The sequence below is a fragment of the Hyperoodon ampullatus genome (assembly GCF_949752795.1).
Source record: "Hyperoodon ampullatus genome assembly, chromosome: 15".
Lineage (NCBI taxonomy): Eukaryota > Metazoa > Chordata > Mammalia > Artiodactyla > Ziphiidae > Hyperoodon > Hyperoodon ampullatus.
Window position 1 is genome coordinate 63624716 of NC_136928.1, and position 23404 is coordinate 63648119.

Here is a 23404-nt window from a genome sequence, read left to right on the forward strand (position 1 = left end):
AAGACTGGAATCAATAACTAGTTGAAATAAATCAAGAGGTAAGGTTTTAATCCCCCTAATAGAAAATTATGTTGTCCAGAATTTTCATGCTTCTATAAATCTTTTAAAGTGAGAACAGGAATGGTGGAGATTACACACTAAAATAAGAAGTTAAATTGGCACAAGTTCTGGCTCTTCAAATCTAGTAAGTAGTTAAACAATTTTGTTCTCAATATTTTGAGTTATAATTGACTTGAATGTTATTTTGATTTGTAGTTGCTCTGGAATAGGAAACAGATAATTTTGAAACATTTAACTTTCTAAGACTTAAAGCTAGCTAAGGAGCTTCAAGATGGCGGAAGAGTAAGACATGGAGACCACCTTCCTCCCCACAGATACATCAGAAATACATCTACATGTGGAACAGCTCCTACAGAACACCCACTGAACGCTGGCAGAAGACCTCAGACCTCCCAAAAGGCAAGAAACTCCCCACGTACCTGGGTAGGGCAAAAAAGAAAAAACAGGGACAAAGAATAGGGATGGGACCTGCACCAGTGGGAGGGAGCTGTGAAGGAGGAAAGGTTTCCACACATTAGGAAGCTCCTTCACGGGTGGAGACTGCGAGTGGCGGAGCGGGGAGCTTCGGAGCCACGTAGGAGAGCACAGAAACAGGGTTGCAGAGGGCAAAGCAGAGAGATTCCCACACAGAGGATCAGTGCCGACCAGCACTCACCAGCCCGAGAGGCTTGTCTGCTCACCCGCCGGGGTGGGCAGGGGCTGGAAGCTGAGGCTCCGGCTTCGGTGGATCCCAGGGAGAGGACTGGGGTTGGCTGTGTGAACATAGCCTGAAGGGGGCTAGTGCGCCACAGCTAGCCGGGAGGGAGTCCAGGAAAAAGTCTGGAGCCGCCGAAGAGGCAAGAGACTTTTTCTTGCCTCTCTGTTTCCTGGTGCACGAAGAGAGGGGATGAAGAGCGCTGCTTAAAGGAGCTCCAGAGACGGGCGTGAGCCACGGCTAACAGCGCGGGCCCCAGAGACGGGCATGAGACTCTAAGGCTGCTGCAGCCGCCACCAAGAAGCCTGTGTGCGAGCACAGGTCACTATCCACACCTCCCCTCCCAGGAGCCTGTGCAGCCCGCCACTGCCAGGGTCCCGGGATCCAGGGACAACTTTCCCAGGAGAACGCACGGTGCGCCTCAGGCTGGTGCAACGTCATGCCAGCCTCTGCCGCCACAGGCTCACCCCGCACTCTGTACCCCTCCCTCCCCCCAGCCTGAATGAACCAGAGCCCCCTAATCAGCTGCTCCTTTAACACCGTCCTGTCTGAGTGGGGAACAGATGCCTTCAGGTGACCTACACACAGAGGGAGGGCCAAATCCAAAGCTGAACCCTAGGAGCTGTGTGAACAAAGAAGAGAAAGGGAAATCTCCCAGCAGCCTCAGGAGCAGTGGATTAAATCTCCACAATCAACTTGATGTACCCTGCATCTGTGGAATAACTGAATAGATAAAGAATCATCCCAAATTGAGGAGGTGGACTTTGGGAACAACGATATATATATATTTTTTCCCTTTTTCTCTTCTTGGGAGTGTGTATGTGTATGCTTCTGTGGGTGATATTGTCTGTATAGCTTTGCTTTTACCATTTGTCTTAGGGTTCTGTCTGTCCATTGTTTTTTTTTTTTTTTAGTGTAGTTTTTAGCACTTGTTATCATTGGTGGATTTGTGTTTTGGTTTGGTTGCTCCCTTCTTTCTTTCTTTCCTTTTTTTTATTACTTTATAAATTTTTTAATAATTATTTTTTACTTTTTATTTTAATAACTTTATTTTATTTTATTTTATCTTCTTTCTTTCTTTCTCCCTTTTATTCTGAGCTGTGTGGATGACAGGCTCTTGGTGCTCCAGCCAGGCATCAGGGCTGTGCCTCTGAGGTGGGAGAGCCAAGTTCAGGACATTAGTCCACCAGAGACCTCCTAGCTCCATGTAATATCAAATGGCAAAAATCTCCCAGAGATCTCCACCTCAACGTCAAGACCCAGCTCCACTCAACGACCAGCAAGCTACAGTGCTGGACACCCTATGCCAAACAACTAGCAAGACAGGAACACAACCCACCCATTAGCAGAGAGGTTGCCTAAAATCATAATACAGTCACAGACACCCCAAAACACACCACCAGACGTGGACCTGCCCACCAGAAAGACAAGATCCAGCCTCATCCACCAGAACATAGGTACTAGTCCCCTCCACCAGGAAGCCTACACAAACCACTGAACCAACTATAGCCACTGGGGGTAGACACCAAAAACAACAGGAACTACGAACCTGCAGCCTGCAAAAAGGAGACCGCAAACACAGTAAGTTAAGCAAGATGAGAAGACAGAGAAACACACAGCAGATGAAGGAGCAAGGTAAAAACCCACCAGAGCAAACAAGTGAAGAGGAAATAGGCAGTCTACCTGAAGAAGAATTCAGAGTAATGATAGTAAAGATGATCCAAAATCTTGGAAATAAAATGGAGAAAATACAAGAAATGTTTCACAAGGACCTAGAAGAACTAAGGAGCAAACAAACAGTGATGAACAGCACAATCAATGAAATTAAAAATTCTCTAGGGCTTCCCTGGTGGTGCAAGGGTTGAGAGTCCACCTGCTGATGCAGGGGACATGGGTTTGTGCCCCGGTCTGGGAAGGTCCCACATGCCATGGAACGGCTGGGCCCATGAGCCATGGCCGCTGAGCCTGCATGTCCAGAGCCTGTGCTCCGCAATGGGAGAGGCCACAACATTGAGAGGCGCACATACCACAAAAAAAAAAAAAAAAAAAAAAAAAAATTCTCTAGAAGGAATCAATAGAATAACCGAGGCAGAAGAATGGATAAGTGACCTGGAAGATAAAATAGTGGAAATAACTACTGCAGAGAGGAATAAAGAAAAAAAAGAAAAGAAAAAAATTGAGGACAGTCTCAGAGACCTCTGGGACAACATTAAATGCAAAAACATTCCAATTATAGGGGTCCCAGAAGAAGAAGAGAAAAAGAAAGGGACTGAGAAAATATTTGAAGAGATTATAGTTGAAAACTCCCCTAGTATGGGAAAGGAAATAGTTAATCAAGTCCAGGAAATGCAGAGAGTCCCATACAGGATAAATCCAAGGAGAAACATGGCAAGACACATATTAATCAAACTATCAAAAAATTAAATACAACGAAAAAATATTAAAAGCAGCAAGGAAAAAACAACAAATAACATACAAGGGAATCCCCATAAGATTAAGAGCTGATCTTTCAGCAGAAACTCTGCTAGCCAGAAGGGAGAGTCAGAACATATTTAAAGTGATCAAAGGGAAAAACCTACAACCAGGATTACTCTACCCAGCAAGGATCTCTTTCAGATTCGATGGAGAAATTACAACATTTACAGACAAGCAAAAGCTAAGAGAATTCAGCATCACCAAACCAGCTTTACAACAAATGCTAAAGGAACTTATCTAGGCAGGAAACATAAGTGGAGGAAAAGACCTACAATAGCAAACCCAAAACAATTAAGAAAATGGTAATAGGAACATACATATGGACATTTACCTTAAATGTAAATGGATTAAATGCTCCCACCAATAGACATAGACTGGCTGAATGGATACAACAATAAGATCCCATATATATCCTGTCTACAAAAGACCCACTTCAGACCTAGGGACACATACAGACTGAAAGTGAGGGGATGGAAAAAGATATTCTATGCAAATGGAAATCAAAAGAAAGCTGGAGTAGCAATTCTCGTATCAGACAAAATAGACTTTAAAATAAAGACTATTACAAGAGATAAAGAAGGACACTACACGATGATCAAGGGGTCAATCCAAGAAGAAGATATAATGATTGTAAATATTTATGCACCCAACATAGGAGCACCTCAATACATAAGGCAAATGCTAACAGCCATAAAAGGGGAAAACAACAGTAACACAATCATAGTAGGGGACTTTAACAGCCCACTTTCACCAATGGACAGATCATCCAAAATGAAAATAAATAAGGAAACACAAGCTTTAAATGGTACATTAAACAAGATGGACTTAATTGATATTTATAGGACATTCCATCCAAAAACAACAGAATACACTTTCTTCTCAAGTACTCATGGAACAGTCTCCAGGATAGATCATATTGTGGGTCACAAACCGAGCCTTGGTAAATTTACAAAAATTGGAATCATATCAAGTATCTTTCCTGACCACAATGCTATGAGACTAGGTATCAATTACAGGAAAAAATCTATAAAAAAATACAAACACATGGAGGCTAGACAATACACTACTTAATAAACAAGAGATCACTGAAGAAATCAAAGAGGAAATCAAAAAATACCTAGAAACAAATGACAATAAAACACAACAACCCAAAACCAATGGGATGCAGCAAAAGCAGTTCTAAGAGGGAAGTTTATAGCAATACAATCCTACCTCAAAAAACAAGAAAGATCTCAAATAAACAAATTAACCATACACCTAAAGCAATTAGAGAAAGAAGAACAAAAAACCCCCAAAGTTAGCAGAAAGAAAGAAATTATAAAGATCAGAGCGAAAAAAAAAATCAGAAAGAAATGAAGGAAACAATAGCAAAGATCAATAAAACCAAAAGCTGGTTCTTTGCGAAGATAAACAAAATTGATAAACGGTTAGCCAGACTCATCAAAAAAAAAAAAAAGGGTGAAGACTCAAATAAATAGAATTAGAAATGAAAAAGGAGAAGTAACAACTGACACTGCAGAAATACAAAGGATCATGAGAGATTACTACAAGCAACTATATGCAAATAAAATGGACACCCTGGAAGAAATGGACAAATTCTTAGAAATGCACAACCTTCCGAGACTGAACCAGGAAGAAATAGAAAATATAAACAGACCAATCACAAGCACTGAAATTGAGACTGTGATTAAAAATCTTCCAATAAACAAAAGCCCAGGACCAGATGGCTTCACAGGCGAATTCTATCAAACATTTAGAGAAGAGCTAACATCTATCCTTCTCAAATTCTTCCAAAATATAGCAGAGGGAGGAACACTCCCAAACTCATTCTATGAGGCCACAATCACCCTGATACCAAAACCGGACAAAGATGTCACAAAGAAAGAAAACTACAGGGCAATATCACTGATGAACATAGATGCAAAAATCCTCAACAAAATACTAGCAAACAGAATCCAACAGCATATTAAAAGGATCATACACCATGATCAAGTGGGGTTTATTCCAGGAATGCAAGGATTCTTCAATATACGCAAGTCAATCAATGTGATACACCATATTAACAAATTGAAGGAGAAAAATCATATGGTCATCTCAATAGATGCAGAGAAAGCTTTCAACAAAATTCAACACCCATTTATGATAAAACCCCCCCAGAAAGTAGGCATAGAGGGAACTTACCTCAACATAATAAAGGCCATATATGACAAACCCACAGCCAACATCGTTCTCAATGGTGAAAAACTGAAACCATTTCCAGTAAGATCAGGAACAAGACAAGGTTGCCCACTCTCACCACTATTATTCAACAGAGTTATGGAAGTTTTAGCCACAGCAATGAGAGAAGAAAAAAATAAATCCAAATTGGAAAAGAAGAAGTACAGCTGTCACTGTTTGCAAATGACATGATAATATGTATAGAGAATCCTAAAGACTCTACCGGAAAACTACTAAAGCTAATAGATTAATTTGGTAAAGCAGCAGGATACAAAATTAATGCTCAGTAATCTCTTGCATTCCTATACACTAATGATGAAAAATCTGAAAGAGAAACTAAGCGAACACTCCCATTTACCATTGCAACAAAAAGAATAAAATACCTAGGAATAAACCTACCCAATGAGACAAAAGACCTGTATGCAGAAAACTATAAGACACTGATGAAAGAAATTAAAGATGATACAAACAGATGGAGAGATATCCCATATTCATGGATTGGAAGAATCAACATTGTGAAAATGACTATACTACCCAAAGCAATCTACAGATTCAATGCAATCCCTATCAAACTACCAATGACATTTTTCACAGAACTAGAACAAAAAATTTCACAATTTGTATGGAAACACAAAAGACCCTGAATAGCCAATGCAATCTTGAGAGAGAAATACTGAGCTGGAGGAATCAGGCTCCCAAACTTCAGACTATACTACAAAGCTACAGCAATCAAGACAGTATGGTACTGACACAAAAGCAGAAATATAGATCAATGGAACAGGATAGAAAGCCCAGAGATAAACCCATGCATATGGTCACCTTATTTTTGATAAAGGAGGCAAGAATATACAATGGAGAAAAGACAGCCTCTTCAATAAGTGGTGCTGGGAACACTGGACAGATGCATGTAAAAGAATGAAATTGGAACACTCCCTAATACCATACACAAAAATAAACTCAAAATGGATTAAAGACCTAAATGTAAGGCCAGACAGCATAAAACTCTTAGAGGAAAACATAGGGAGAACACTCTATGACATAAATCACAACAAGATCCTTTTTGACACACCTCCTACATGAATGGAAATAAAAACAAAAATAAAGAAATGGGACCTAATGAAACTGAAAAGTTTTTGCACAGCAAAGGAAACCATAAACAAAACGAAAAGACAACCCTCAGAATGGCAGAAAATATTTGCAAATGAAGCAACTGACAAAGGATTCATCTCCAAAATTTATAAGCAGCTCATGCAGCTCAATATCAAAAGAACAAACAACCCAATCAAAAAATGGGCTGAAGACCTAAATAAACATTTCTCCAGAGAAGATACACAGATTGCCAACAGTCACATGAAAGAATGCCCAACATTACTAATCATTAGAGAAATGCAAATCAAAACTAAAATGAGGTATCACATCACACCAGTCAGAATGGCCATCATTAAAATATCTACAAACAACAAATGCTGCAGAGGGTGTGGAGGAAAGGCAACTGTCTTGCACGGTTGGTGGGAATGTAAATTGATACAGCCACTATGGAGAACAGTATGAAGGTTCCTTAAAAAACTAAAAATAGAACTATCATACAACCTAGGAATCCCACTATTCGGCATATACCCTGAGAAAACCATAATTCAAAAAGAGTCATGTACCACAATGTTCATTGCAGGTCTATTTACAATAGCCAGGACATGGAAGCAAACTAAGTGTCCATTGACAGATGAAAGGATAAACAAGATGTGGCACATATATACAGTGGAATATTACTCAGTCATAAAGAGAAATGAAATACAGTTATTTGTAGTGAGGTGATGGACCTAGAGTCTGTCATACAGAGTGAAGTAAGTCAGAAAGAGAAAAACAAATACCATATGCTAACACATATATATGGACTTGAAAAATAAATGGTTGAAGAACCTAGGGGCAGGACAGGAATAAAGATGCAGACGTAGAGAATGGACTTGAGGGAGGGAGGAAGACGCAAGAGGGAAGAGATATGGGAACATATGTATATGTATAACTGATTCACTTTGTTATAAAGCAAAAACTAACACACCATTGTAAAGCAATTATACTCCAATAAAGATGTTGAAAAAAAAAAAAGGAAGATGTGGCACATATACACAGTGGAATATTAGTCAGCCATAAAAAGAAACGAAATTGAGTTATTTGTAGTGAGATGGATGGACCTAGAGTCTGTCATACAGAGTGAAGTAAGTCAGAAAGAGAAAAACAAATACTGTATGCTAACACATGTATATGGAATGTAAAAAAATGGTTATGAAGAACCTAGGGGCAGGACTGGAATAAAGATGCAGACATAGAGAATGTACTTGAGGACATGGGGAGGGGGAAGTGTAAGCTGGGATGAAGTGAGAGAGTGGCATGGGCTTATATATACTACTAAATGTAAAATAGTTAGGTAGTGGGAAGCAGCTGCATAGCACAGGGAGATCAGCTCCGTGCCTTGTGACCACCTAGAGGGGTGGGATAGGGAAGATTGGAGGGAGGACCAAGAGGGAGGAGGTATGGGGATATATGTATATGTATAGCACCAGGTCCCATTTACAGTAGCAGCAAATACAATAAAATGCCCAGAAATAAGCTTAACAAGAAATGTAGAAGCTCCTGCCAACTAAAAATTGTTGCTTGCCATCTGGTTCAGTAAGAATGAATTTACTAGCCACTGTAGTTGCTGACCTTCAACACATACTGAAAGGAGTTCAGGTTGGGGATCAGAAATGAGGCACTCTGTGCTCTGGGAAAACTGGCATAACAGGCCTTCAGATAGTCAGATATTTTCAGGAGAAGATTTTATGAGCCCAAATTCTTGTATCTTCTCATGTCTAGAAAAGGACTAAAATCATTAATGGAGACATCTGCTCCTTGTGACTAACATTAACCTTCTGCCATAATGTGTCTTGATTTCATGTATCCCCCTTTACTAAAATCACATATATACTGACCTCCCCCCACACCTCTTCAGAGCAGTTCCTCAGAGCTATCTGAGACACTGTCTTCGGGGCTATAGCCCTCATTTTGCTCCAAATAAAACTTAACTCACAACTCACATGTTGTGCATTTTTATCAGTCGACACCCCATAAAAAGAAAATTTTAAATGTGGCTGAGGGACACTAACGGAGACTTTAATAAATGGAAATCTGGTGGAGTTTCTTGGACATTAAAACTCAACTTCACAAAGTTATAATTTGTAACTTAATCTATAAATTTAATGCAATCCCAGTGAAAAATGCCAAAATTATTTTTAAAAGCCAGACAAACTAATTCCAATATTTAGAGGGAAAGGGAGACATGCAAAAATAGCCAGAAAAAGTTCTAAAATTTTAATGTTATTTTTCAGTTATACTTCAATTTAAAAAATTCTAAAATTTGAAAACTGTCTTTTTCTACAAGGGTAGGGGAGAAGGTGCTGGGAATCAATATGTTCTTCACTAGGCATAACTTGCATTACTATGAAAAATATCATCTACATTGCTATTAGTTATTTACAATTTACAGAGTTGTGAAATTGCTCAAAGACATGGAAAGGCTGAGGTAACCTGGTGAGCTAGGCAAAATACCCTCTAATCTTTTTCTATTCATTTCCAAGTTTTGACAAAATTTTCTGGTAGTTCCCCCACCTTGTGATCATAATAATCTTGAAAAAGAAGAGAAAAAAGTTATCACAAAATAAATCTGACTCATTAGATTTGGCTTTATTATTTATCATAGGTGAAGCAAGAATGTTAATTTACTATACAGGCCTCCTTAAATTTGCTTTGACAAATCAAGAGTCATACAGTATTGAAGAGTTAAAAAATTAATTTTTATTTGGAAATTTTCAAAAGGAATCTTAGATTGGACTTTTAAAGGCCTCTATTATTTGGGAATCTTAAAGCTAGGAAACCAAAGCCAATGAACTCCATCAAATTCCACCTACAGTGTCTATAAGTTTGGGTGAATTCTTCCCTTCTTGAGGTAGCTCAAATAGCCTGAGACTCCTGGTCTTATTTGTCTCTTGTGTAATTAATCAGAACAGAGCTCCTTTATGAGATTTCATGATCTAATTTATTAATACCCGTGGAAGTTAGAAAAACATTATACACCCACGAAGAGAGGTAGAAGCCTTTCTGAATTATAGACATAGACATACAGATGGAGAGCTTAATGCTTCAGTTCTATAATTTCAGCCACCAGTCAAGAGTTGGCACAGAAATAGCAAAACACTCTGGTCTAGATATCAAAGAACAGTTCTCCTTCCCAGTGAGCACAAATTCTTGACCGGCTTGAGCTCAAAATAAACAAATAGACGAACCAAACAAACAAATTCTCTGTCTTCTCTAATGCAACAACAACATAAAAAGATTTCTACAGTCTATTAATGCAGTTTTGGAGATTGCCAAAATGGTCATACATTCAAACCAATTCCCAATCTTTGCTGACACCGATGGGGAATAATTGATCAGTCATAAATGAAATATACACATACCCAATTAGTGGAAATTAAAAAACAAACAAACAAACTAGAGAAGTGGAGATTCAGCAAAGTTCAAGATAAATTGCTGTTTGGCATTCATCTCTGGGAGCAAAGATAATATGTGTCTGGCCTCAAGCTATCCATTGGGTGCACTTTCCTGGCAATGCAGTTTACTCAGTTGTGTCAGGTGAATTCATTGAGCATCTTGGTGGAGGACCTCCAGAAAGATCATTAATTGAAAAAAAAAAAGGTAAAATCATGACTCCAATACAAATGTAAAATAAATGTGTCAAGATTTTATTTAACCCATTTATTAGTGAGAGATCCAGTAAGATATCATTACCAGTTCCTCATCCCCAGTAATTAAGAAAAAACACCCCAAACTCAGAATGGAGTCTCATTGGTCTGGTTAAGTCGTTTATGCCCACATGTGAACCAATCACTATGGCCAGGGAAATGGAATTCTCTGATTGTCCATGTTTAGGTCTATGCCCACAGATGGACTGAGGATGGGGGTAGGGTGGCTCCTCAACAAAAAATCGGGATATTGTTATTGACAGTAAGAAAGGAGGGTGAAAAAAAAAAAGAGAGGTGAGTGAATGCTGGGCAGACAAAAACAACAGCGGTCCACTCTGTCAACCCAGTATTTGGCTGGGTAAGAGCAGGAAGACTATAGACTTGAGAGCCTAGTTTGTTTACTATATATAGGTCATATAAAAATGGAGTGTCTGATTAAGAAAGATATTGTGGATGTACACTTGACCAAACTTGGCAAAAGGATTCATATGGGAGTGAAATATGTCAGTCTTGTTGCCTGTGGATCTAAGATGATGATGGAAGTCATAATAAAAATGGAGAACACAAAGAAAGAGCAGATATGGGGGTAAGATGAAGAGCATAGTCTAAACACCTTAAGGTGTATTGGGACTTTGGTATATTTCCAGGCTGAGACAAAGAAACTAATAGTGCAGGGAAGGGTGAGATAAAAAAGAAGGGATGATGGATTGGGCAAGAGCTCAGCAGAGGTGGGATTAAATGGAAGGGTTGTTATTGCAAATAGGTTGGTATGATTTTTCTCCAGAAACAGAAGGGAACGGTCAGAGGATAGCTAAAGATATGGACACATTTTGAAAAAGAAGGGAGAGGAACTGAGGAAGTTTATGTAGGATGACTTCAAATCTCTTAAGAGACAGACGTGGATTTACCATGAATCTAATGAAACTTAAAGCTTCAGAACCCCTTACTTTCATGGGCCCCTCCCTTTTCTAGCAATGTGTTCACATGTTTTTATAAGATTTGCAAAAGTACAATATTTAAACTGCGTTTGGTTAAGATTGCTGTCTCTTTCCACTCCAGCTTCCTATTTGTCACACTTTTCCCTCATGGATTGACATTGGAGTGTGGAGGACGTTCTGAGGATCTGGCTACAGGGAAGTAAGTTGGGGATATATTTAATTAGGTTTAGTGGGGTGTATTTATTTTCTTCTTAGTCACTTCTGTGTATAATTAAGTCATTCGTAGCAATCCTGGTGTAGGAATGACATCCAGGAATACTCTACAGCCCACTGAGCTGACTTAACCTGGCATCATGACATGAAGGTGTGCGGCCAAAGGTCATAACCCCAAATGAACATTTTCTACAGTGCTTGGCATCAGGAGTGTGTGGATAGTGGAGGAGAAACAAAGTTTGAAAAATAAGGAGTCATAAACTAACCTATGGGAATTTCTTCCATATCTTATAGTTATATATGAAAGAAACTTAATAAAGGTTTTTCTAAATTTGACAATGATCCTAAAAATTTGCTTCACATCACCAGTAACAGAATTGGGAAATTGAAAGAAACTCTCCTAAAATATCAATTTAAAAAACCCACAAATTTTGATCAACTATGCTACGGGAAAGATAATGACCTTTCTGTTCTCTCTATAAAAAACTATATTATAAAGCCATTGTCATATGAAGAGATGATCACAGAGTTTACAGGCAAAAAATTGTAAGAAAAATATAGAGATATGTCAGGCAGTTAATTACTAAAAACATTATGTATTTTTTATATATATTATGATGATGTGGTATTTTCCACATTTAAAAAATTTGTGCTTTGCCTTATTTCTTTATTGTATTCATCATTTTGTATTCTTTTCCTTAAAGAACCACTCTCTCCAAATTGTATAAGCTTCAGGCTTCACAAAACCTCCTAGGAGACTAGGTCATCTGTGCATTTGGACGTGGGGTGTGGGAGTATGGTGTGAGTTTCTATTTGAGGGATTAAAGAGAGTGGAAAAAGTATGGAGTGATGATTGTAAAACTGGGCTTAAGAGTCAGTCAGTGAAGAGAGCGGCCCTGGGGCACAGCTGAGGCTACATATCATATCTTCATTTTTTGATACAGATAATACTGGACAGGAATCCCTGGTAAAACAGCATAGCACCATTATAGATTTTGAGTGAGCAGCGATCAGTGTCAGATTTAAGATTTTAAAAGTGGATTCAATAGCTGATAGAATAAATATAGCTAACTCCTCTGGTAGAATCCTATCAATCCTTTGATGATTCACTAACATATGATCCTGAGATGATCTTGCTTTTCATTGTGTTTTGCCTCTCCATTACTGATTTATCTCTTGTTGTCATACCTGCACTTACGGTGTTGGGATTCAGTTTGGGAGTCATTCACCATTGCGATTCCTCTGACACACCTCTGTGCATAGCCTCCTCCATGGGGACAGGTCTCTTATCTCTCTTGGTATTATCTGAAGGCAGGCATGTGGTCTGACCTCAGTTAGTGAAAGTGAGTGTGTGGTTGTGAATGGGAAACAGTAGTAGATGTGAAAAAGAATAAGTGGTTATCACTGGGATGGAACAACAGGTGTCACTTCTGGTGACAGTTTGAAACTACATTGCAAGTAATCGGTGCTACTAATAACTTGTTCTTACTAATTTTGGAATGTTTGTGAATGACTTACATGAAGATAAATTAGAGCTGATTTAATATCGCTCTTATCTGAATTTTGCTATGCTTCTCTTTAAGTGAGAGACAAAGTACTGGAATTACAGATGGGTGATCCTACGCTGATGAAGTGATCCCAGGTGTACATCAACTATCGTGGGAGTGAGATAAAAAGGAGGTAAGAATCATTAGACTGAAGATGCTATACATGGAATGATGCTGCAGCTCTTGTGTATGTTACTCTCAAATTTTCCCTCCTTTGGTTCCCAGGCTCTTTGAATAGAGGTGGGGGAATATTTATACTGCGGAGCAATCTTCTGTGTAGAAGGTAGTTTGGCCCATGCACAGGGCAGGAACAAAACTAGACATGGAGGTCAGAAGTGACCAGGTCAAAGCTGATGCTCACTAAGCCATATGGCCCTGAACAAGTCATTTAGCTTTTCCCAGCTTTAGTTCCCCATCTGGAAAATGGGGTTGTAATGTGTGGAATACCTACTTCATGGGCTTTTTGTGAGAACCAAAGAGATTGTGACTTTAGCTGTGATTAGTATTTTGAGTGATCTGGTAGCAAGCAAGACCTTTAGTTTCTGTGGACTAAAGGTCTTGGAAATAGGCATCCTAACAACTCTTCACTCCTAAGTCTTTTCCTCCATTCCTCCCACAAACAGACACACACACTCTCAGTGAGCCCTTCACCCATCCCCTGCTCAAGTCTCTGCTTCCCAAGTGCTCCAACGTTCTAAACAAAAACTATTAGATGAGTTGAGACCCCTGACAAGACTGGGCCCCATTTTTGGTAACATGTTAACAGGATGTTTGTGAATTAGTTATGAAACTCATTACTTTTCCCCTAAATGGAATTTTTCCTGGAAAACCATAAAAATAGAAGGGATTAAAATTTTTACTAGGTTGATCAGGTTGCACGCATCCTCTGGCCTGATACATCACAAATGAGAAAATAATAAAAGGAATCCAAACAGAGACTTTTTGCCAGAGGTCTTCTCAACACGTCATAAAACATTAGGAGATGATATGTAAGAGACTGGAATCAGCCGTGCCTATAAACTAGCACTCACTCACAGCCTGTGCATTCAGGGTGGGAGAAAACTTGAAGGGCATGAGGGGTTGCATAAACAGGCCTTGTGAGCCAGTGAGAATGTACTCTTGGCCTGGCTTCTCCCCTCATCCTGTTTGGCTGTTCCAGTGCCTTCCTACCAAGGAAAATTGGAGCCTAGTTTGCTCGTGGCTGCTCTGACCAGCAGCTTCAGGCTCCATCTTGTCCTGATACTGAGGGCATCCAAAATGCTGGGCATGACATATTACCCTGTGCCTAAAGCTTTTAAAATTCATTCTTTAAGAAGACAAGGCTAGAAGAATGATTTTATCAATAAAAATGGCGATTTCCTTTGGAGGAAGTTGAACAGTTCAGACAGTGACAACATCTCAGACATCATTCAGTTTACATTTCTTGACCCTTATTCACAGTCCATCCCCTGTAACTGGTTGGGGAGCTAGAATAGAGAGTGATCCTGCCTCACACCCCCACTCAACACTCTACTTGGTCCGTGTTTACCACAGCATTTACCACTGACTTGTCTCCCCCATCTAGACTGTAAATCTATTGAGTGCCTGATATATTAGGCTTCAATAAATGTTTGCCTTTATGTACTCCTCCTGACTAGGCTTGTTAATTCATCTAGATTTAAAAATCATCTTTTCATTGATATAAGTTCATTCCAAATTATATAATCTTTCCTTGGCAACTATCTTCTTACGTATTCATGGATTTCTTACAGAAATCTCAAAGTCAAAATTTAACAAATGTCAGCAGAAGCCTGTTCCCCACCAACGTGCCCTTCCCCACACCTGTTCTCAAGTTTTCTCTGTAAGTGTTACCACACCAACTCAGTTATTCAAACTGGAAACTGAGAAGTCACTTTTTTTGGTTTTGGCTGTTAGGTATTTTTATTTTTATTATTTTTAAATTTATTTTTTATTCAGGTAACATTAGTTTATAACATTATATGTTTCATGTGTGCAACATTATATTTTTACTTCTGTATACACTACAGTGTGTTCACCACCAAAAATAGTTTCCATCCATCACCACACAGTTGACCCCTTTACCCATTTCACCCTCCTCCCTACTTCTTTCCCTCTGTTAACCACTATTCTGTTCTCTGTATTGGTGTGTTTGTTTTTGTTTGGTTTGGTTTGTTCATTTTTTTTATTACACATATAAGTAAAATTATGCAGTATCTGTCTTTTTTCATCTGACTTATTTCACTTAGCATGATATCCTCAAGTATATCCAGGCTGTTGCAAATGGCAAGATTTCATCTTTTTTATGCCTGAGTAATATTCCATTGTGTGTGTGTGTGTGTGTGTGTGTGTGTGTGTGTGTGCGTGTGTGTATATATATATCTCACATCTTCTTTATCCATTCATCTGTTGGTGGGCACTTAGGTTGTTTCCATATCTTGGCTATTGTAAATAATGTTGTGATAAACATTGGGATACATGTATCTTTTAGAATTAGTGTTTTTGTATTCTTTGGATAAATACCCAGATGTGGGATAGCTGGATCATTTGGTAGTTTGGTAGTTATAGTCTTAATTTTTTTGAAGAATCTCCATGCTGTTCTCCATAGTGGCTGCACCAGTTTACATTCCAACCAACAATATATGAGGGTTCCCTTAAGAAATGACCTTTGGCTCTTCCCTTTCCCTGATCCAGACATTCAATTTACAATCAAGGCCACCTTCAAATAATAAAAAATTTCCATGTTGCTTCATTGACTTAGTCTGGGTCACCATCATCTCTCACCTGGACACAACAGTAGGCTCCCAAATGTTCTCCTTTTCTGCATTCTTGTTGTTACCAACCCATTCTCCTATTCCCCACACAGTCTTCTTTTTTTCCCCTGCTTCCACACCCCCATCCACTTCTTACCTTCCTGTGTTAGTTTTAAACAACTCTCGGACATCTTAATATTTGTATTACTGAACCAAACTTGGGTGCACTTGCCCATGTGCAGTAAAGCCAATCTACCAACGCTGGGTTGTGGTGAAGGAAAGTGCAGCATTTATTGCAGGGTGCCAAGCAAGGAGTCTGGGCAGCTAGTGCTTAAAAGGCCCGAGCTCCTTGCTTGGCGCCCTGCAATAAATGCTGCACTTTCCTTCACCACAACCTGGTGTCAGTAGATTTGCTTTACTGCGCACCAGCAAGTGGACTCAAGTTTGGTTCAGTAACATTTGCACTCATAACTACTCTACTATATATGTGTGTATAGTATAATATACACATATTATGTATATACGTATGTACATATACATTTGTATGTACATATGTATGTACACACACACACATACAAACACACTTCTTTTTGCTAAACATAATCACAGTAGTATTAGCATACTTTAAAATGTAATATTTAAAGATGTTATCAAATAATTTTGATTCAGTATTCAAATTCTCAGTTGTATCATAAATTTCATAGTTTCAATAGTTTTTAAAATATCAGAATCCAAATAAGATCTGTGCAATGTGATTCTTTCATATGTCTCATAAATCTATTTTAATCTCTAAGTCCCCCAATCCTCTTTTTTTCCCATGCAATTTATTTGTTAAAGAAACCAAGCTATTTCTCATGAGTGTCTCACAATCTGGATTTTGCCTATTGCATCTTTATGTTACATTTTAATATGCCCCTTTGTCCTTAGTCTTTCTTGTAGATAGATTTGTAGATGGATTTAGAGGCTTGATTAAATTCAGGTTTGATTTTTTTTTTTTCGAGATGACTACTTCATAGTGGCATTGTGTTTTTCTATTAGGAGGCTTGCAATGTCTGATTGTCCCTCTTCTTGTGATCTTAGCAGCTAATAATTCAATACTTAGATCCATTACTTCACTAGGTTTATAAAATAATGATATTCAAAATTTGTCATTCTTTCTTCAATAATTAGTTGGGCCTCATCTATAAAGAGAAATATCCTCTTCTATTTGGAGAGCAAACTTACTAAGATGAAAAGGAATTTTCTGGATTTGGTAATAACATTTCCTCTGAAGACAACTAAAAAAGCTGGACAGAAAAAGAAGTCTTAAAAGTAATAGTGAGGGGCTTCCCTGGTGGCACAGTGGTTGAGAGTCCGCCTGCCGATGCAGGGGACACGGGTTCGTGTCCGGTCCGGGAAGATCCCACATGCCGTGGAGTGGCTGGGCCCGTGAGCCATGGCCACTGAGCCTGTGCATCCGGAGCCTGTCCTCCACAACGGGAGAGGCCACAACAGTGAGAGGCCCGAGTACCGCAAAAAAAAAAAAAAGTAATAGTGAGGAAAAATGATAGTGATAATTATGAGGTTGTGACCAGCTTGAGAAAGATAGTTCAGAGAGATAAGCCTCAGCTGCTTCTGCCCTGGAGGTGTTCATTGATTGGGACAAAGCTACACTTTTGGCGGGTTAGTGTAGGAAGGATTTGGAATCAGGAGGTTGAGACTCCTGCACCATTCAAAATGAGAGTTGCACCATTCAAAAATGTTTTTATCCTGGGGGCATATTCTCATTTCAGGGAAAAGAATGAAAGGTAGAACTATACTCTATCTTGGCAGAGGCAAGGATTGGAGTCCAGCACAGTCCAAGGGTGGAAAAAACGTTGAAACACTAACTGCTCAGGACTGAGACCTCAGCAAGATGTCCCTTGGGAATAAGGATATGACTATACTTTGGTAGGTCATCTTGGCAACTCAGAAAACCTTGGTTCTCAACAGCAAGGGCCTGCAGGTACCTGGAAGAAGGGGGAAAAAATTTCCTCTGAAGGAAGATAACACTATTTAAGGCCTCAAATTACTTCTGCTAGTAATTAAAAATGAAAATTTCTTCAAAACAATGAGATACACTAAGAGATAAAAGAGTATAAGCCAGAACTAGCAGAAAAAGTAGCTCCACAGAGACATCAGATACTGGAATTATCAGATATGGACTGTAGAACTACTATGCTTACTAACTTCATAGAGATAAATTTAGAGCTTAAAAATTTCATCAGGGAACTAGATACATAAAGAGTGACACTGGGGACTTCCCTGGTGGTGTAGTGGATAAGACTCCATGCTCCCAATGCAGGGGGCCTGGGTTCAATCTCTGTTCAGGGAACTAGATCCCACATGCAAGCCGCAGCTAAGAGTTTGCATGCCACAACTAAAGAGCCCACATCCCGCAACTAAGACCTGGAACAACCAAATAAATAAATAAATATTAAAAAAAAAAAAAAAGGAGTGACACTGAATGTTTTCCCCTTACCATCAGGAACAAGAAAAGGATATTTGCTCTTGTCACTTCTATTTATCATTGTACTGAAGGTTCTAGCAAGGACAACTGGGGAAAATAAATAAATAAATAAATAAATGACATACATATTGGAGAGGAAGAAATAAAACCATCTCTAGTCACAGATGACATGATCTTGTGTAGAGAACATCCTAAAAAATCCACTAAAAAAACTATTAGGACTAATAAATTCTACAAAGTTACAGGATATAAGATCAACACACAAAGAAAAGTTGCATTTTCCTATAGTTAACAATGAACTTTCTGAAAATGAAATTAAGAAAACAATGCAATTTACAATGGCATAAAAATAATAAAATACTTAGATATAAATTTAACAAAAGAAATGCAAAACTTGTACATGAAAACTACAAATCATTGGTGGAAGAAATGAAAGAAAATCTAAATAAATGGAAAAATATGCATGCTCCTGGATTGGAATACTTAATGTTGTCAAGCTGGCAATATTCCCCCAATTTATCTACAAATTCAACACAGTCCCTATCAGAATCCTGGCTGATTTTCTCCCAGAAAGGGACAGGTTGATATTAAAATTCATATGAGAATGCAAGGCAATCAGAATAGCCAGAACAATCTTGAAAAACGACAAAACTGTAGGACTCACATTTTCCTATTTCAAAATTTACTACAAAGATATAGTAATAAAGACAGTGTGGTACCGACAGAAGGATAGACATATAGATAAAGGGGGTAGAATTGAAAATACAGAAATAATACCTTATATTATGGTAAACTGACTTTTGATAAGAATGCCAAGACAATTCAATGGTAAAAGAACAGTCTTTTCAAAAAGTATTGCTGGCCACATAGCATAGGGAGATCAGCTCGGTGCTTTGTGACCACCTAGAGGGGTGGGATAGGGAGGGTGGGAGGGAGACGCAAGAGGGAGGAGATATGGGGATATATGTATATGTATAGCTGATTCACTTTGTTATAAAGCAGAAACTAACACACCATTGTAAAGCAATTTTACTCCAATAAAGATGTTAAAAAAATTATTGCTGGGACAATTGTATATCCACATGCAAAAGAATAAACTTGAACCTGTAACTCACAGTATACACAAAAATTAACTCAAAGTAGATCATAAACCTCACTGTGAGAGCTAAAACTATAAAACTCTTAGAAATAATAGGAGTAAATCTTAATTGCCTTGATTAAGCAATGGTTTCTTAGATGTGAAACCAAAAGCACAAGCAACAAGAGAAAAAATAGATAAATTTGACCTCATCAAAATTAAAAACTTTTATGCTAAAAACAATCCCATTACAAAAGTGAAAAGATAATCCACAAAGTGGGAGAAAACATATGCAGTTTGTATATCTGATAAGGGATTGGTATCCGGAATATATAAAGAACTCACTCAACTCAATAATAAAAAAATAAATAATCCAATTTAAAAATGGGCTAAGAATTTGAGTAGACATTTCTCTAAAGAAGATACACAGATGACCAATACGCACATGAAAAGATGCTCACCATCATTAGCCATTAGGGAAATGCAAATCAAAAGCATGATGAGATTTCACTTCACACCCACTAGGGTGGTTATAATTAAAAAGATGGATGGTAAATCTTGGGGAGGATGTGGAGAAATTGGAACCCTCATACACTGCTGATGGAAATATAAAATTCCTTCCAACAGACACACACTAAAGAAAAATTTAACGGATATTTTTCACTAAGCAGGAAAATGATGCCAGATGGAAGCTCCGTGATATAGAAAGGAAAGGAGAGCAAAGAAGGTGGTAAATATGTAGGTGAATCTAAATGACCATTATCTATATAAAGCAACAATAATAATAACAACATGTGGGGTTTTGAAACTATATGCAATCAAAATACATAATACTACGTATAATTTTTTGGAGGGGAATAAGAGATAGTTAAGGTACTCCAAGTTTCTTGCATTTTTTCAGGGGGAGGGTAAAAGTAAAGATTAGCATCAGACTTTGATATTTCAAAGATGCACTGGGATAATCATGAAGAGAGTGGAAAATGTATGTGCAACATCCAAACTCATAGATGGAAAAGACAGAATGATAAAAAACAGTCAATCTAAAGGAAGGTATGAAAGGAGAGGAAAAGGAACATAGAACAAGTGGCTCAAATAGAAGAAAATAATAAGATGATAGATTTAAATTCAAATTTATCAGTAATTTCATTAAATATAAATGAACCAAGTACTCTAGTTAAAAGATAAAGATTTTTTTAAGGTAGAATTTAAGAAATACCCATTATGGACTGTTTACCAGAAAAAGATTTAAAACATAAGGTTTCCAAAAGGTTGAAAGTAAAGAATGAGAAAAGATACCATGGAAAAAACTAACTAAAAGAAAGCTGGTATGGTTATTGTCAGACAAGTAAACTTTAAGTTAGAAAGCATTATTAGAGTGGCTCAGTTCATGATAAAAGGTTCAAACAACTAGAAAGTTTTAATAATTCTAAAATTTTAGTTCCTGTAAGCTTTTACAAATTTATAATTTGTGTGATATCTTTTCTCATTCTAAATAAACTTAGTTTTGTACCTAATATTATATTCAAAATTCTGTATTATTTTTCTGAAAGAATTTTCCCCTCTGTCTAGTTCCCTGGTTGTATGTATCCCCCCTTACTCACTGTGCTTCAGTCTCTCTGGCCTCCTTTCAATTCCTTGAGTGCATAAATTCTCAGGGCCTTTGCACATAGCTGGCATTCTGGCTCCTCCTCATCCTTTAGGTCTCAACTCAAGTGACACCTCCCCAGAGCACCTTCTTTGACTACTCTGATTCCCCACATAGACTGCAAAAACCCTCCATAATTTTACATCCCAGCCCTGTTTTTCTTGCTAGTACTTATCATGATTTTAAATTATTTTGTTTTAATTATTTGTTTACTTGTTTTGAAGGGTTAGTGGGAAGGGCCTGCCTTCAATTCCAGCATGTAAGCCCTATGAGGGCACCAACCATGTCTTGCTTACTATTGTATTTCCAGGACTTATAAAACCTTGAATGAATGAATGTGAAGGAGTGACTGAAGGAGAATGGAGAAAGGGGTACTGTGGAGCTAGCATGCATCTGCTCAGGGCAGGTCTAAGCAGAGGGAATGAGTCTGGGGCCAGAATAAAAGGCCTGGACTTAGGTAAGAGAATACTCCAGGCAAGGGAACAGGGAAGCTACAGAGATCCAGCTGAAGAAGATTTCATCCATGCCCAGGGCAGATCCTGGGCTGCACAGACCAGACAAGAAAGAGAAGCAGGATGAGCCCCACCCAGGGGCCGGATGCAACTCTGCCTAAGGCTGTTGCTGTTCTCCATCAGTGGATGTTTCCATTCCTGGCCTTTAAAGTAATGAGAGACACATTATAAGAACTCTGACTAAAAGCAGTCTCCCCATTTTCTCCAGCACCAGCATTCACCTGGTCATCATCTGTAAAACACACTACTTGGAGGAGATAATCTGCAAGGAATTTTCCAGGTTTAAGAGTTTATTTTCTCTGCCTCCCCCCTCAGACCCTTACCCTCCCAGTCACATGAGCTGGAAATCTTTAATTCACTCTTGGTGTTTACCCCTCTCCCATCCTCTTTCTCAAGTTTTAATGATGAATCAGTCTGCTTCCTCTTTTTGATTTCTTTTGTAGTCTCCCCAGCACAGACATCATCACTTCCTACTTTCTAACTAGTCTATCTGGTTCCAGTGCAGTCCCCTGACCTTCCTTGGTGTCTGGTTTATCTTTCAAAATCACCATCGTTTTCAAGGCATCCTAATATTAAAACACTTTTAAGAGTAACCCAGTGTTGGGCCTCCCTGGTGGCGCAGTGGTTGAGAGTCCGCCTGCCGATGCAGGGGATACGGGTTCGTGCCCCGGTCTGGGAGGATCCCATATGCCGCGGAGCGGCTGGGCCCGTGAGCCATGGCTGCTGAGCCTGCGCATCCGGAGCCTGTGCTCCGCAACGGGAGAGGCCACAACAGTGAGAGGCCCGCATACCACAAAAAAAAAAAAAAAAAAAAAAAAAAAAAAAAAAAAAAAAGAGTAACCCAGTGTTGCAGGATAGAGTCTGATCTCTGATATTTAAGGGCTCCCAGATTTTGACCCCAACCTACTATTCAAGCCTTATCTTCTACTACTTCCCTGAGAGAAATTTCTGCTCCCTCCCAACTGGTTTGGTTACTGTTTTCCCCAACATATCATGTTCCTTTTGATTGCCATAATTTTGCTGATTCCCTCATTCCTCCTTGGAATGCTCTATTCATACTCTTCCCTTAGAGATCTGGTTAAGTCCTACCTTCTTAAATAATACTTGTTTTACTCCATACCGATGTGACACTGGTTATTTATATGGTCCTTGACACAGGTTACCTTCTTGCATTTTCACATCTCTAACCTTGAGTTCCTCTTCTATAAAATAAACCAGTTAGAGGAGATGATCTTTAATTTTCCTCCAAATAGTAATAGTCTGTTTGCTAATTTCTTTGTGTATATGCCTTTTTTTTCATGTTGATTGCAACGCCTTTCAATTTACCAAATATTCTTGAGACTCTGATGTGTGTCCAAATCTGTGTTAAGCCCTATGAGAAGTGCAAAGGTGAATAACAGAGAGTCCCAGTGACTCACAGTTATGTGTGTGTGTGTATGTAGGGAGGGATGGGGAAGGAAGCAGAGGGGGAACAGAGACAGATCTACTCACAAGAAACTATAATATAAGGCAAATTAAGAGAGGTGCTATTGAAGAATCATAGAATGGGATGGGAGAAGGGAGAAGGAGAGATTAATTTTGACTGGGAGCATCTGGAGAAGCCCCAGGGCAGTGATGTGCTGAAGCTGGACTTTGGCTAATGAATTGGACTTTAAGAGTAGACATGGAGTTTTGAGGAGGGAGGGTAAGAAAAGGCAATAATAATGGCATGATCATGGAGGTGGGAGAAACCAGGGAGGGTTCCAGAAATTGTATGGACTTCAGTATGGCCAAACCATGGGGGACTGGGAGCATTCTTTTTCAAGATAAGGTTGTGGAAAGCCCTGCCATCACAGGTTAAGACATTTGGATTTTATTCTTTGTGATATTATTGAAGATTTATCAAGCAGGACCGTGACATGATTATTAATTTCTGTTGGTAAAATGAAGGAAAAAAAATTAAACAGAACTTTGGAAAGAAGACAGGGTCAAGACAGAAATTTTTTTTTTTTTAGTATAGAGGAATCTCCCCA